The 17,126-nt window shown below is 35.4% G+C and overlaps 1 pseudogene; it reads left to right on the top strand.

Annotated features, from left to right (window-relative positions):
* Nucleotides 1-17,126, top strand: part of LOC132104808 (probable phospholipid-transporting ATPase IIB) — a 48,902-nt pseudogene that overhangs the window by 22,263 nt on the left and 9,513 nt on the right.

Raw genomic sequence — 17,126 nt, 5'->3', positions numbered from 1 at the left:
GGGATGGTGTTATGTGTTGCTGTTTTATTAGCGTGCTGCCTAGATGAAAGACCTCAGTGTTTTCGCGCAGGCCACGCTGTCGGCCCTCGCCAGAGGGAAACAAGAAAAACTTTTTTTTATTTTTTATTTTTTTACATCATTTTCCCACATATTCAACTGGCTGAGGGGACATACTTGAGAGAAAAAGGGGAAAACTCCAGCTCTTTTGTCAGGGGGCCGTTTCTATAAAGAGGCGTTCTGCTTTTATTTTTCCGGTTTTGCCTCCTGTGCTTTTCACAGTGAGACGACAACAGCAGAGGGCTTCTTGGTTAAATGCCTCTCATCTCTTCTCTCCTCCACATACATTATTAGCATGAGAAAGGTCTGGAACAGATCTAGGGGGCATTGATCAGTGCTGGCTTATAGGCAGGTTATTTTATTTTTCATAAGAGTAACATTTCGGATCACTCCAGATGAGAGGAGCCCTGAAGGTTCTTGTTCTCAGAGGGGATATCACATGCTTTGGATAAGAGCGCTTTAACCAAATCAACTACTCATTCATTTTGGGAGCTTTTTTGGAGTGTGTTCTAAACAGCCAATGACAATAATAATTAATTTCACCTGGGAATATTCTTTACTAAATATTTTTGAAAATTTCAATATGTATTTACTATTTTTAAACTACTTAAGTACTTAATTTTGGTTGGTCAGTGGCATAACAAATATAATTGACTAGTTTCATTCACCTATCAGATTATGGCTTATTTTCACATATTAAAACTTAAACCTGTAAATAAAATACTTAAATCGGAATTTAATGCCCATTTATACATTGAGGGATCAACAGCCAATATTTATTGCAAAATACACCTTCACAGGATGATTTAAAGTGATAATGACCAGCTGAATGTACATTATCTCTTACTTGTCATCTCTTCACTATAGTGTATTAGGCCCAATCCCAATTCTATTTTATACCTCCGCCTACCCCTTACCCTTGTCCCTTGAAACAGAGTGTCAAGGGGTAGGGGAGAAAATATTCCCCTAAGGATTGGGACACCACTACTATGCCGTCACACGTCATCTTTCGTCGTCTAGCTCTTACAATACACACATATACTGGTGTGCTGGTGTGCATTAGAGCCTTTAATTATCGTTCTGTATTAATGAGCTGCTTACTGACACACACACATATCAGAAATCGCGCAGCCCACACATCCAGGAGAAAATAAACTTGTCATCGCTGCCCCACGACTTTTATTAAATACAGTTTAAATACTGAATCGCTACATCATATTTTCCACCGACTAGAGGATACAATCACTGTTTTTCAGTAAACTAACTCTAAAAAGATAAACGCTCAGACGCGAATACACGCAACTTCCATTTCTCTCTCTCTCTCTCTCTCTCTCTCTCTCTCTCTCTCGAATAGGCATTATTTGAGAAAATGGTTTAGCGATTTCTAATTTTTGTGGGGATTAGTCAACGGTAGTTATCGCCCTGATCAAACATATGCTGTGGCACTATCATGCAGTCTGTAATGATATGACGTTAGCAAATATTAGCGATTTTTTGCAAACATTTCTTTGAGTAACACGACCGTTAAAATGAACTCACAATTGAATGTAACATAAAACAAATTATTACTTTTCCTTAAAATCTTTATTTATGCCAAAAAAGCTTACATGTATGTGTCTTTTTGTTCGCTGTAGCAGCCATGTTGCCGAGATAATTCATGCCCCTTTGTTTGAAGTGTGGTCCCGAAAAATCTTCGTTTGAAGGGCTTTCTGGCCCTTCCCCTTAAGAGAATCGAGACACCCCTACCCCTTCACGTGAAGCGAGAAACGGAGGGGAAGGGGAAAGGGGAAGGGCTAATGGGTAGAATTGGGATTGGGCCTAAGTTTAAACACTTATTTAAGCACATCAGACTTTCCCATCTCTTCCTCTGCAGGTGGGACTGTTGGACCTGGAGTTAAAACGCCTAACAAAAGCTATGTTCCTGGCTCAGGTGGTTCTGTCTGTTGTTATGGTGGCTTTGCAGGGATTTCTTGGGCCCTGGTTTCGAAACCTGTTCCGTTTTGTGGTTTTATGTCATCCCCATCAGGTGTTTATAATATTATTACCCAGATTACTCTAATGTGAAAATATAACAGCAAAATCTTCAAAGCTTCAGCAGTGTGAAAGATAGACATATTTTAGTACAAAATTTATGTATGTCAGTTTAGTCTAAATTTTGTAAAATTGGACATGGGGAAGTCTGCATAAGGCTGGATGATCATGAAGGATGAGAGTATTCCAGGTACTGTGGTTCGGACAAGCACCATCACAAAAGAACTCGGCCGTTTGGTCTATCTGCTTGCAGAAAAAAACAGGTATTTTATTTATTTTATTTTTTTATTTGCTATTCCTTTAAATCTTTAGCCCCCCCCCCCTATCTCTCTCTCTCTCACTCTCTCTCTGTCTTCCTTGTTTTATTCCCTCCTGCCTTCTTTGTGTTGAAACCACTCTGCCCATCCGAAGCTTTATAATAACTATTGATTTTTCTCCTGATCTTAATCTTTGTGAACTGTTTTTCCAGGCACTCTGACCCAGAACGAGATGGTCTTCAAGCGCCTCCTTCTCGGTACTGTGTCATATGGAACGGACACTATGGATGAGATCCAGAGTCACATCATCCAGTCCTATGCTCTGGTGTGACTGACATGTATCACATTATACATCACCATTAAGACATTCGCTTTCACTATAGTGAAAGCTTAAGAAGTTTCACATCCTTCACAAAAACTGCTGCCGTCTTTGGTGTGTGTGTGCGTTCTGTGCCAACAGCTGGGTGACACAATGTTAAAAGCCACAGTAGCAATTGATTTTCATGCTTCACGGTCCTTCATTACTGTGATGATGGAGTGGCAGGCAGGTTTGAAATGTACCCATGATATGAGCGATCATAGCCTTATTATATCCCCCCTCAGGACGTGTCAAAGTCCGTGTCCAACAACTTGTGTGAAATTGAGTTTGACAGAAATCAATAAACATAATGTAATTTACAGCTTAACATGCTTTGGTGTGCACAAGGCAGTTTTAGCTCAGATTCTCTCTGGAGTGTTAGGAGTATAAAGAAATTACTATTAAAAACAGCTGTTTTTTGTAGAGGGCAAACCCCATCGTCTTATTTGAGAGTGTACGGACAGATCTTGCCTGTCCATCTGGGATTTTGAACTCAAATTGTGTTTTGAAATGTCAAAATTTGATATTCATATGTAGACAATGTGGTTCAGTTTAAAACCTTGCAAGTTTTTTGTGGCTCTATAATAGCGTTCTTAGCTTTCCATAAAATTGTACTGTAAACGTGAAGTATGTCATTTTTGTGGCACTAAATGAAAATGAAAAAGTTGAGAATATTAACATTTTATGACTCTTTAATAGCATTAACATCTTAGCTTTTCCATAAAGTTGAACTTAAAAGGCAAAGTATGTCATTTTTGTGTTAATATAAAGGTGAGAAAATCAGGACCTTCAAATAGTTTAACATTTAAATGTAAACACTGTTGTGTATATATATATTTTGTCTGGATTCTGATTATTTAGTCACTTTTTTTTGCCTTATCACTGTTCTTCTCTTTCTTGCTTAATAAATATGATGTTATTAAGTATAAATATGAAATATATATGATTACTAATGCCAATAAGCTCATAATGATTAATATTAATATTCTCTATTATTTTTTCAAAGTAAAACAAAAATACATATTTTTTTTTATCTGTTTTTAAATTCTACAAGTCAATTGCAGTTAACAATGTTATGAAATTGTTATTTTATTATGATTAAGTCAGCTTTAAAAAACAGCAAACATAATCTAAATGTAAAAATAGGGAACATTTCTAATCCCAGTCAGTATGTCATGCCTGTTTACAACTGGCTGACTGTAAAATTATCTAATCACATATTTACTGTGTATTTATATACATATTCAGATTGTCGAATCAGGAACCTAACTCACAATTTTGAGAGAGTGAGCCAGCAGTGGGGTGTTATTATGTACCAGCTGCGATTTGAAGGCTGTGTGCAGGTTGTCATCTCTTCCCCTCGGCAGAGCTCTGAGGAAAGAAGAGTTCATCAAGAGAAATCTCCTGCTCCAGTGGAGCACAGCAACCCTTGTCAAACACACACACACAAGAAGACTCACAGGGGTGCTTATGTAAATCGCTAAGTTTTAGAGTCAGGGTGGGATTCTGACATCGTTGTGTGGGGAGACACAGATGAAATCCTCATGCTTTTTTTGCCCAGTGTATCCTGAGACTGAGAGAGCACAGGAGAAGAAATGATCAGCATACACTTTCTGACCAAGTCCCCCATTCTTATACTGCACATGACGTTATCAGATTATGACATAACTTCATAATTTAACTGATTTTTATATATGCTGGGCTGAATCCTTTTTTGAAACAAATATCTGTTGCTGTTAGTGAAAGGAAAGGACAACTTAAATTGTCACAGTATTACTGTTTTATTGATCAAGTGATGTTATTTCTAAAGTTAATGCACACACTTGTTATTTCAAATTTGTGTCTTTCCAGGTGAACTCGGCGCAGCCTAATGGCAACATTGTGAGTTCAACACCCTCTCGTAAACAGCCACCTGCACCAAAGGTCCGCAAGAGCATGATCCATGAGGCCATGAAAGCCACCCTCTGCCACAATGGTAAACCAGTGTACGAATCCCGTGTTAACGGTGCCAGCGCGGAGCCAGAGAGTACATACAGAGAGTAGAGGCCGACCAGGACTTCAGTGGCGACAACCACACTTACCAGGCCTCCACTCCTGATGAGGTAAGAATGATGGGATGTTCTATTTATTTGTTCAATAAGTTGTTTACTTCTTCTTATTATTTTTTTCTTTGCTTTTTTATTGTTTTGTATTTTGTATTTAGTATTTTACCTTTATTTACCAACTTGTTCTTGTTGTTTTTTTTGTGGCATTTTCTGCCTGAGCGGTTCTAGCAAAAAAAAAAAAAATGAAAAACAGGATTTGTTTTTATTTCTATTTATTTCATTTAGAATTCAAATAGATTGCATTGACACTGGTCTCCTCATTCCTCTTACGGTGTAATCCTATATATCGCTGCTTTAGTATTTATGACTCCCCCCACTTTAGCCTTGAATTTACTGCCTTATTGGATGGTAATATAGACTCTGTGTTAGTAGAGAAATCTGAGAGGACTCAATAAATATCAGAAGCAGAGGGGGCAGGGGTAGGTCACACACCAGGAAGGACTCGGTCATCATTTGTGTTGAGAGATCGTAGATATTTATAGATCTGTTGTAGAGCAACAATATTTTGAATGAGTTGTTGGTAAGAAAAGCACTTAATAAATGGCAGAAAAAGCATTGAGGCCAAACATATGTCACAAAGGCAGCGGCCCTCAAAAAGATGGAGGGAAACATCAGACTCATTATAGTTATTTTATTTATTTTTTTAACAGAAAGGAATGAAGAGTTGTTTGAGGCTCAACTTGGAGGTATAATTCACCCAAAAATTACATTTCTGTCATCAATTACTCACACTCATAATCTTTCAAACCTGTGTGACTTTCTTTCTTCTGTGGAATACAAAAGAAGTTTAGCAGAATGTTTGGCATTGCTTTTCATCATACAATGACAGTCTCCAAAAATGACCAAGAAACAGCATAAAAGTATTGTAACCGTAATCCGTATGAAACCAAGGTATACCAAACCTACCGAATGGACTGTATTTCAATCCTTCACAGCCTCATTTTCATTAGCATATGATATTTTTATTTCGGAGCTTCACATTTTGTGAAGCATTTCTTTTTTGTTGTCTATGGAATAAAGATAACCATATCCATTCTGAACAAGGTGAGCATGATTTCACCAAGTACAACATGTTCCTGGATCAACATCCTTGTTGATCCTGGAACAACATTGCAATCAACCAATCAGAATGGAGATTCCTTTCATAGATTATAACCTTTCAGGAAATATCTGTTTTAGGCTTACAATCAGGGTTAGGTGCTTCTACACCCAGTGTTGGGGAGTAACTAGTTACATGTAACGGCGTTACATAATTTAATTACAAAATAAATGTAACAGTAATCAGTTACAGTTACTAAGAAAAAATGAGTAATTAAATTACAGTTACTTATGAAAATTGTAACGATTACAAAGAGGATTACATTTGAATATTTACACACATCCACATACAGCTTATTTCTTTCCCAAATTGCACTAAGACATATGGCCCATAATCTCCGAGACGCGGAAAACACATTAGTAGAATCCAGTCATAAAAATGGAATTCAGCCAAACGCGGACGCAATATGCCAAATTTTGGACGAATAAATCAAAAGTAGGTCAGTACACTTGAATCAAAACCCGATATGGACTGATGTCTGTGAATATTAAGCCGCAAAAAGACTGAATATGAATCCTGCACGTTCTGCGTGTCTGTGGAAATCAGGCGCTGACTGGACATCGGGAGAACCGGGACTATTCCCGGTGGCCTGGCAGACGATTTGGACTTCTACTTTTATATTGTTATTGTATAATTGCAGGCCGAATATACTAAAGCGATTATTTCCGAATCCGCGATTCGATAATTAAATCTCTAATAAATCATGAATCGGTTAGTCGTGACTGGCAATGGTGGGCTCGCGCGCTCTCCGCGCCTCCGCCGAACGGTTTGGATCAGACTCCGAGTAATCAATGCGAGAGAGAGAGACCGGATTGAACTGTGTAAGCGCACAGCTGGAGCAGAGAAGCGACACTTCTGTTCAGGGTTTCAGGTGCAGGTCAGTTTCATCTGTAAATATGCTAATGTAGTTTTGTCTTTGTTTACTTAGTCAAGCAGCAGCAGCACATTGCTCGCAATCACTCAAAATACTGTATAAACGACGTCATTATTATCTTTTGTAATGTTACAGTAGTAAGTTAGCAGACAAATCATCATATTTTATCATAGATTTAGGGGGAGCTAGTGCATACAAAAACACAACCCTGAGGAAAATTTATATAGCCCATGGTATGGCACTAACAGTGGTTTAACCATGGAATTTGTAGTAAAAATAAATACAAGTGGTAATTCATTTGCCAAAAAAACAAAATTGCACTTACAAAACATTGTAAAAGTCAAATAAAAATCTTCAGTATTAAAGTCATGAGAGAGATGGATGGATAATGGAAGTGAAGGTGCAGTTCAGGAGAGAACTCTTAATTACGTTGCAAGTCCCCCAACCTAAGGATTCAAATCTTTTTCATGTCAGGTCCAAAAAAAAAATAGGGTTGTCCATGTTTCAGAATGTGTTGTGGGTGTATGAGTGTGAGATTTCCCAGCCTATTTTTTCTTCCCCATTTCTCATGGAAATTAATCTCTAGAACAGTCACTTCATGAGCATTTTTTACTTATTTTGAGAAACTATCATCATATCATATACAAAGAGACAGCAGTGTTTCAAAAAGACACCAATGTTTCAGGAGTTTAGTACACAGAATAGGACACATGCTTATTAGATAACCGTATTTGAGTTGATGTATATGCTTTTATTTTTTTATTAACTATTTTTCCCCAAACCATTGTTAGAAGCAGTTAGATGCCGGTAGTTATGCAAAGATTTGGTTTCAAAAACAGTATCTATAAACTGTTTCTTTTGATTTTAAATCTGCATTGAACTTCAGATCAATCTCTAAGTAAAAGGCAGTACTAAAGTCTGATTGTGTGGTGGATGTGTTCAAATCTGATCATCTTAATTCAGGTGATGAAGAATGATGAAAGTCTGACAGTATTGAGCACTACTTTAAGGTTAAACCTGCATGGTGTAAAATGGTTGAAGATGTTTAACAGTTGCAAATTAACATTCATTAGAAATTTATAAAAGTAATCAAAATGTACTCAAAAGTAATTAGTTACATTACTTTATTAAAGTAATTAAAAAAGTTACACTACTATTACATTTTAAATAGGGTAACTTGTAATCTGTAACCTATTACATTTCCAAAGTAACCTTCCCAACACTGTCTACACCCTTGTTAATCAGCTATCATTTCCCACTGATTTTAAGAATAAATTATGTGTATGCTTAGGTTTAGGGGTAGGGATTGGGTTAAGTCTATATTTTGGACAATAAATGTTGATCCAGGATAATCAAAATATGTGGATCCAGGAACATGGCTTACTTGGCAAAATCACGGCGACCATCTGAACAAAGTGGGTGAGTAAATAAGTGATAACAAAATTTTCGTGTTTAGGTGAACTAATTCTATACAATGTTTGCTGCAGGATCTAATGTAGGTGAACTAATGAAAGGCAGTCGTTTTCAAAGCATTGATTGTTTTCAAGAAAATGCGCCAGTCATTATATAAATATATATTCTGGTGCTCTTTAATTTTTCCTTTATACAGACCAAGCATCTTTTTCTTCAGGACCTTCTTTAGACGTAGATATCTTTTGAGAGTGATAAAAGGAAAAAGAAATCTGTCCATCTCCCTCTTTAGTGGAATTGCCTGTCCTCTCTTCTCCCTTGATGTGTCTACTTATTTATTTTCTTTAATGCCCAGGTCTTATCTCTCCAACGTCTTCACTCCGGGATTGATCAATATTTAATTTTCTCGGAGAGACTAGCGGTTAACACTAGTCTTTCTCTACGTGTCACTCTCATCAGCGCCTGTGTCTATGTGTGCTCGCTCAAAGACCTCCAGCATTTTCAGCCTTTAATATGACAGACGCATAGCGATAATATTCCTAAAGAGAGCCGAGGTCAGGGATTGAATGTCCCAGATGCCTTTCCGCACACTTACTTTAAGTCATTTGTAACCTTTGACCCCAGAGTGTCATGGGTCAGAGGTTTATTATGACCTTTAATGATCAGACATTCTCATGAGCAAGTCCGTTTGTTATGTCCGATAATGAAGTTTTACTTATGAGGGGTAATAGAAGTTCACTGAAGGTTTTATTAGTGGTTTTGGCTTATTCAGATGAGATGACAGTGTCCAGTAGCTGTTGACCTTTGGTTCTTCTAGGAAAAATATAGTATTGACCTCTAACCCCTAGCCTATTAAATAGAAGTTGTCACAAAAAGATGGGACATTCGGACAAGAGAGTTATGACATGTTCAATTCTTTCAGAATGAGGTTTTTGTTAAAATGAGGTTAAAGCTGATGCAATCTTTGTCTGGTTTTTATTAACAGAATAATTGGATGTAATTTTTTTTTATTTAAATTACATGTGTATTTTACAATTGTGACTTCCAGGCCTAGATAATTTCATAATTAATGACAAAATGTAATCATTTATATAAAAAAAATAGTTTGCAATGAAATTTATGATAGATAATACAAGAAATTGTTCTTTGTGAGTGCAATCTTTTTTTTTTTTTAAGCCAGTAATCAAACAGCTGGAAAAGTCATGAAAAGTCATTGCTCAAAAAGTGTGAAATAATAAGCTGTCATAAATAATAACCATAAGCAAAAGATAGGATTCAGATAAACTTCTCTCAGCATATTCCTGGATGAAACTGCTCTGTCAGATAAAACCATCTCCACTTTGCCTTCTTTATGACGTTGTATCATATTTCCTGTCACATCTGGTCTCTTTATTAAATAACAGCCACGTCTTCATGTGGTCGTAGGTCACATGGTGCAGTTTCAATCCTCTCTGCTTCTTGAAGGCACAGTGATCCTGGTTTATGATTACAGATTTTCTTCCTGTACTGCTGAAATGATTGATAGAGTGTATTAAAGGCTCTCCCCTGTGTTGTAAAACAGTTCCCTTCTCGTCTCCTGAAGGCATTTCCCCACCACCTGAGTTACTTTTGTGTGTGTGTGTGTGTGTGTGTGTGTGTGTGCTCTTGAGGGCATCATTTAGCACTGTCAGGCTTATAGAAGACTGGCTAATTAGTCATATCACATTGAAATGCCATGAACAATTGCTAGCTGTGTTCTGATGTGTGTAATAGCAAAGAAAACAGTTGTAATCACAGAGCTGCAGAAGAATTAAATGGCATAATTTGCAGGGATGGTTATGATCTTTCAGTCTTGAGATAAACAGTGTGTGCAAAGTAGTCTTGAGACACAACTGAACAAGATTTTGTTATTACTATCTTTTCTAATTTCATTCAATTTTCAAGTTTTATATAAATCTTATTAGCAGCATAACTTAACTATACAATATTGGCATATTTTCACTAGAACGTTGAATTATTAACATGAATTTTAGAATGTCATAGTATTTGGTTAAGGTTTACTGGCAGAAGCACTGTCCAGCATGATTTGTGAATGATCCAAACTGAATGTTGTGCTCCAGTGGAAGCAAGAAAATTTGACTGTAAAAAGAATTCACATGATCAATGTCTCAAATTAGATTTTTGGAAATTTCATTAGTGACCTTTTGAATCCTAAAATTTTGTCTGTATTAATGCAAATGCCTTTGAAAGAAATCCAAAGTCTTTTTGGATTTTAAATGCATGTATTTATTTATTTATTTATGTAATCTAATGTAATGTAATGTTTTTCTTTTTCACTGGAAGCAAATTCTATGTGTGTGTAAACTAGGGCTGCATAATTAATCGAATTTCTAATCGCGATTACAATCATGGATGCCACAATTACGCAATCACTGTGACAAAGTGGCAATTAAGTCACTCAATGTTATTCTGCATGCTTAAGATATGTTTTTTTCTTTCTACATGTTATCTTAAGGGTTTTTTCCCATTATTTACATTTTAGCCTTGGTATAACATTATAATACCATTCATATTTTAACTTTTTTATAATTTAAAGAAGAAACCAATCGAATCTATAGTAGGGCTGCAACTAACGATTATTTTGATAAACGATTAATCTGTCGATTATTTTTACGATTAATCGGTTTATGTACTTATATTTTATTTTTTTCCATTTTTTCCCCAAGTAAATTATTAATAAATGGTCTTTATCCTTCAGCATAGATTTTTAAGAGATTTTAACCATTTTGCAGCGTCATATCCTCATCAAAAATATACCTGGAGTTGTTTTATTGTGTTAGTAATCCTTTGTCAAACTCTTCTGCAATCAGAACACTGACCCATACAAATTTCACAAGTAGATTTCAAATAATGTTTTCACCATGGCAGTCCTTAGAGCTCCTAAAGTAGTTTAACATCCCGAACAAAGCTTATTAAGGAATCTTTCAGAACATATTTTCACGAAGAATAAGGATAAAACAGAATAAAATTGCAGTGCATTGTATTTTATTATTTACTGGGAAACAGCTTTATAGCTTTTGTTTTGAAATTGTAAACAATCCTTCGAAAAAAGTGCCAATGGCATGAAACCTGAATGGAACTCACAATTTAAAGTAAAATCCATCAGAAGGTTGTCCAGAAAAAAAAAATTGGACACACACAAAAAACCTGCTGTGTGAAAAAGAGCAGTGAATACTTAGAAAAAAAAAGTGCATTTCAAATATCTTTAAACATTTACCTCTCTCATTCAGTCATAATTAGGCTGCACGACTGAATTTTGAACTGGTAAACGACAAACTGATCACAGAACATGTTTGTAAAGCTTTAAATGTTAACTGTTAAAAAGCAATGTTATCAGCTTTTACGACTAAACATTTGCAAACAACATTGTACTGGAGAATCTGCACAAATGAAAGTCTTAGGGGCCGTTCACAATTCGCGCCTAAAAACGCGTGAAAAACGCTAGGCGCACCGCTTTCTCCTTCTTTCCAAAGCGCTTGGGCAGACGCGCCCCTGAGGCATCTGCCTTTGCTAAGCAACCATGACGTGCGCTCTCCTTGAAGACGCGGAAATTTCAGCAAAGGATAAATGGATTTGCAGCTCAAAAAATCGCTTGCAGTAGCTCTGCTACTAAATTTATTTCAAAATGGAAATCCATATACAACTATGATCAGCTGTTCCTTTCATCTTGGGACTGAGCTTTTAACGTTGTTACGAGAAAGGATGAAGCTGATTGGTTAGTTCTTGTCACATGACCCGCGGTGCGCTTGCGGCATTCTGAAAAGTTGAAATGTTTTTAACTCGGTGCGGTGTTGGAAATAACGAACTTGTGCGCGCAAAAGACGCGATATGTGAACGTCCCCTTAAACAGTTCAGTAGTGCAGAGTTTACAGGTTACTCTTCTTTTTTAAAGGCTCAAAGTAAAGTACTCCCACATCACGCTGAATGCTGCAGAGACGCTGTTCGGGAAGCACGTGACATAAAACGAGGCCAGCTATTGGCTATTCGCTACTTCTCCTGCTGTACTGGCTGAGTAAAACCTCCGGTGGCTCATTACTGCCACACTTTGGTCACCGCAGATTTGAAATATGCACGAAATGAGCCGCTTACGGCAAATAAAAGTTATTTAGCAACGAATCGATGACTAAATTAGTTGACAACTATTTTAATAATCGATTAAATCGATTCGTTGTTTCAGCTCTAATCTATAGTTGAAATTTGAGGCTTAATACTATAGAAAAGCACTGAAGGTTTTTCAGTTGGAGTGTTTTCAGCTTGTTTATTTTCATTTAAAAATATGGCATGCAGTTGCATCAAACAATGGTATAAACATCATCATTCAATGTAAATTGTGATAATCGTAATTAATAATCGCAATTACAATAACAGGAATAATCGACAATTATGATTTTTGTTATAATCGTGCAGCCCTAGTGTAAGCACTCTTGGCAAAAAAATGCCTGTATCATTCAGATTTTATTTTATTGATTTAATTTATTTCATTCATTTTTTTTAAATATTACTTTTGAAAATGATTTACCTATCTATCTACCTTATTGATATTTATTGTATTTTATTTTCAAATATTTACATTTTAGTTATGTTTTTTTTTATCTAAACATCAGCCATATTATAAAAGACTATAAATATACCCAGCACTTTGAAATTTTTCTTATCATTGTGAGCAAAAAATGTGCATGTAATTGGTCACAAAAACACCTTTTCACAACAAATGGTTCTTTCACATGTTGTGTTGGTGGCTGTGGTTTGCTGGACTGAGAGTGTGGGTTTGAATCTGCTGAACAGAGACCTGACGTGCCTCCAGCTGAAGACCCCAGCCGGACACATCTTGACCTATTACATCCTCCAGATCTTCCCCTTCACCTCTGAGAGCAAGCACATGGGCATTATTGTCAGGATGTGTATCCAACTACAAGTGAGCAAGTGTGTTTGTATGTGTTCAGAATTACATATTTCCCTCATTTCAAACACTGTAAAAAAATCTGGAGAGAATATTAATGTGAAAATGTGTGCGCCTCTTTCATCTGGGTTTGTGTCCTTTAGCCTTTGTTGAGTGAGCTATTATATACTTCAGGACACTGTGTATTAGAGTGTTCTGTGAGTGAGTCATGTTTGCTGTATTGTTTGTTTGTCTGTTACAGTGCATGCATAAGAGTATTTGTGACCTAAGCTTTTTGTGTGATTTTGTGTTCTACATTTGTACATGGTAATGACTTAGACATGATTTGGATATATTTTTAAGTGTTCTCTATTGAATTGACTGTTTCTGGAGGAGGCTACCGGCGACTTCACGTTTTACATGAAAGGGGCTGATGTTGCCATGTGAGCATTGTACAGTACAACGATTGGCTGGAGGACGAGGTGAGAATGCATGTACCATTGTTGATGAGAAAATCGGCATTCTGCTTTTTTATGTGGGTTGGTGAGCTTATGAATAAATCGAATTGTCTGTTTCTGTGACCCTTCTTTGCATTTTGTTTTGTTTTGTTTATTTGCATTGCAATTGTTTTTGTACCTGATTCATAATCTATCTTTGTGTGCGTGTGTGTCTAATTGCAGGAAAAGCAATCCAATTTTTGTAGTGTGTATATATATATATGTATATATATATATATATATATATATATGTATATGTATATGTATATATATATATATATATGTATATGTATATATATATATATATATGTATATGTATATATATGTGTATATATATATATATATATATATATATATATATATATATATATATATATATATATATATATATATATATATATATATATGTACATATATTTATATGTATATATATTTATATGTATATATATTTATATGTATATATATATATATGTATATATATATATATATATATATATATATACGAAGGCAGTTATGACACATAAAAAATTAAGAAACCACAATGTACAAAATAAAGTTACATATTTGCTCTACCGTTCAAAAGCTTGGGGTCAGAAGGGTTTTTTCTTTGTATTCTTTGTAACTTTGTATTCATTGAAGTATCCTGATGTAAAAAATAATAAAAAAATATAAGAAGATCTTGCTAGACAACTTACACAAGTCTGAAAGTTTGGGGTCAGGAACATCTTTTTGTGACAGTCAAGACATTGTTTATATGCTTACAAAAAAATATATATATGAAATTCTTCATCAAAGAATCCAAAAAAAAAAAAAAAACACTGATACCACTAAAATATTAAGCAGCACAACTGTTTTCAACATTGATTTGCACCAGATCATTCACTGAAGACTGGAGTAATGGCTGCTGAAATTCAGCTTTGTCATCACAGGCATAAATTCCATTTAAAAAAAAATTAAAATAGAAATAAATAATAAAATGTTTTTACTGTATTTTTGATCAAATAAATGCAGCCTTGGTGAGCATAAGATACTTTCAAAAACATCAGAACATCTCCAAACTTCTAAACAGTAGTGTATGTACATATTACAGTTACACATTTATAGTATAAACAAGTAAACTTATAGCCCCGGTTCCTGTATTTCTGTCATTCCAACTCACTTTCTCAGTAGGTACCGCCAATGTTTTTGGCATTGAATCCCTTGTAGGAATGACTTAATGAACAGATCCCTGTTGAATGAAAAATCAACACATTTGATAAGGAAGCACATAGCATGACAACAGGTCGGCTTGTCCTAGACTCTGTGATCAAGGACAATCTGCTCAGTCCAGCATCACACTTGCATTTCTCGCTTTAATGATTACAATTGTATTGGCAATATGCAGTCGATGAGGGGCGGAGATGAGGCTTATTAATTAATGAATGACCTCATTAAAGGCATGTGACTGGGAGCATCATGTCATAATCCTCATTGGTCTATTCGTGATGCGTTATGTGTGTGTACGTATATGCTATAAGGACAGGTCAATAAGTAATCACTGCTTCACTTTCATCTGTTGAATTCTCATATCAAATTTAAACCGCTGCCCCACATGTTTTACAGTCTGCTCAAAGATTCCCACAGGCACTGTTGTATTTTTCGCGATTGATCCATTCTGTGTGTGTGTGTGTGTTTGTGTGTGTGTGTGTTTGCATATCTATATTTGCGTGACAGTGTTTTGATGTTTCCAGTAAATACAATTGTGTTAAAAGCATTGTTTATATCTTTGTTCTCGTGCTTTCTGTATACCAATTGAGTTCACGTTCTAATACACAACCACTCACACAGCATGACTGTAACTGATGTAACTGTAGTTGTGTGTTGCATTATTTTGTCTCAGTGTGGGAACATGGCCAGAGAGGGCCTCGGACACTGGTGGACACTAAGAAACAGACCGAAAAACGATACCAGGACTTTGAGGTATGATAGCTGTATTTCCACCCTCAGTAATTTAAATAAATTAATATATCGTTCATATATAGTGATATATATTTTTTCCTTGATACTTGTCAACCTTTCAGTAATCATGGATTTGCTCTGAAATGGTGTAAAGGTTTTTTTGTTTGTTTCTGTTTTTTGTACTCTTGACAGAAGAACCATCATTTTAAGCAAAAAGCCATTGTTGACTAGTAGATCTAATTTTTATTTGTTCATTTTATTTGTTTTGTGTACTAAATAAAATGCAATAAAATTTTAAAAGATTTGGACAAAGAATTTGACATTCTATACTTTAACTGATAGCAGCAGTATCAAATTATTAATTTGTTAATAGACCAATTACCTTCATTCATTCATTACCTAATGACCTTTGAACCCAGCAGAAGATACTAAAAAATGACTCTGTAAAAGGTCTGCAGTTCAAATGCAATTTACTGTGGGGTATTCAGTTCAGGGTTTTTTGTTTGTTTATTGCTTGAAAACTTAATTTTGAATATGTAAAAATTATTAAATTTCCGAAAATAGAATGGCTCTGGATAAATGTTGACAGAAGATGATATGTGTATATGATCAAATTGGTTGTATTCTCATTCCAGATAATGATGTTGATAGAAGGAAAATAAGTATTGGCTAACATGAAAATTTGATATCAGGTGGGTTTAAAGCACAATTTATCAACATTAGATTAGATTTTTAGATTGATAATTTCTTTCATACTGTATTTGGTCATGTTTTTGGCCACTGCTTAAAATTATGTTACCAGCAACTTCTACTTTACTCGATGCAAGATTTATAATTAGACGATTCAGTAAAGAGCATGTAAAACATGTACACGTCAAATTCAATTGATGAATAAAGGTTGATGATCGTCTTAAGAGAAACGATCTGAGGGGGGGATTGTGAAATAAATCATTGATCATAAATAACTATTCTTTTTCTTGCAGGCTTAATATTTGAATGGGTTTGACTACTAAATGGCCCCACTTTTTGGGCCAAAGTTAGTGTGTTGCAATAACGGATGCATATGGACAAGGCGGCTAGACGTCTGTCTAAATATAATAACTATAACAACCCCATGACTTGAGTAACAAGCAGAAGTAATAAAAAAACAAGTTTGCTTTGCCAGTAAGGGTGGAGGGAGGAGTGGGGTTTGTAATCTGTTGTACTCTTTATTTGATGATATTCTACAGTATTTGTTTGGTTTTCTGGCCCTCCTGGCTGTGATTAAAGCATATTCAAAGCCATTTTCTGAAATCTGTCTGTTATTGAAACACTAAAAATCTTAGTCTCGAGTGATATTGTTACTTACACTTTTGATCAGTTCAATGCATCCTTGTTGAATAAAATAATGTGTTTCAAAGAAAAAATCTTGCAGAGCCTAATCCTTTGATATAGTATGCTTAGTAATAAAACGTTTTTACAGAATATTTTCTATTTCCTTTTAATATATACGAATAATGTTACTTGGAGACCTCTTTGAAAGGTTATGTTGATGTTGCAAACAAATCAAAGAATCAGAGTTTGGAATTGAAATGGTCAGTTT

This window comes from Carassius carassius, chromosome 25 (assembly GCF_963082965.1).
Source record: "Carassius carassius chromosome 25, fCarCar2.1, whole genome shotgun sequence".
Taxonomy (NCBI): Eukaryota; Metazoa; Chordata; class Actinopteri; order Cypriniformes; family Cyprinidae; genus Carassius; species Carassius carassius.
The sequence above is the reverse complement of the archived record's forward strand: the minus strand, read 5'-3'. Positions and strand labels throughout refer to the sequence as shown.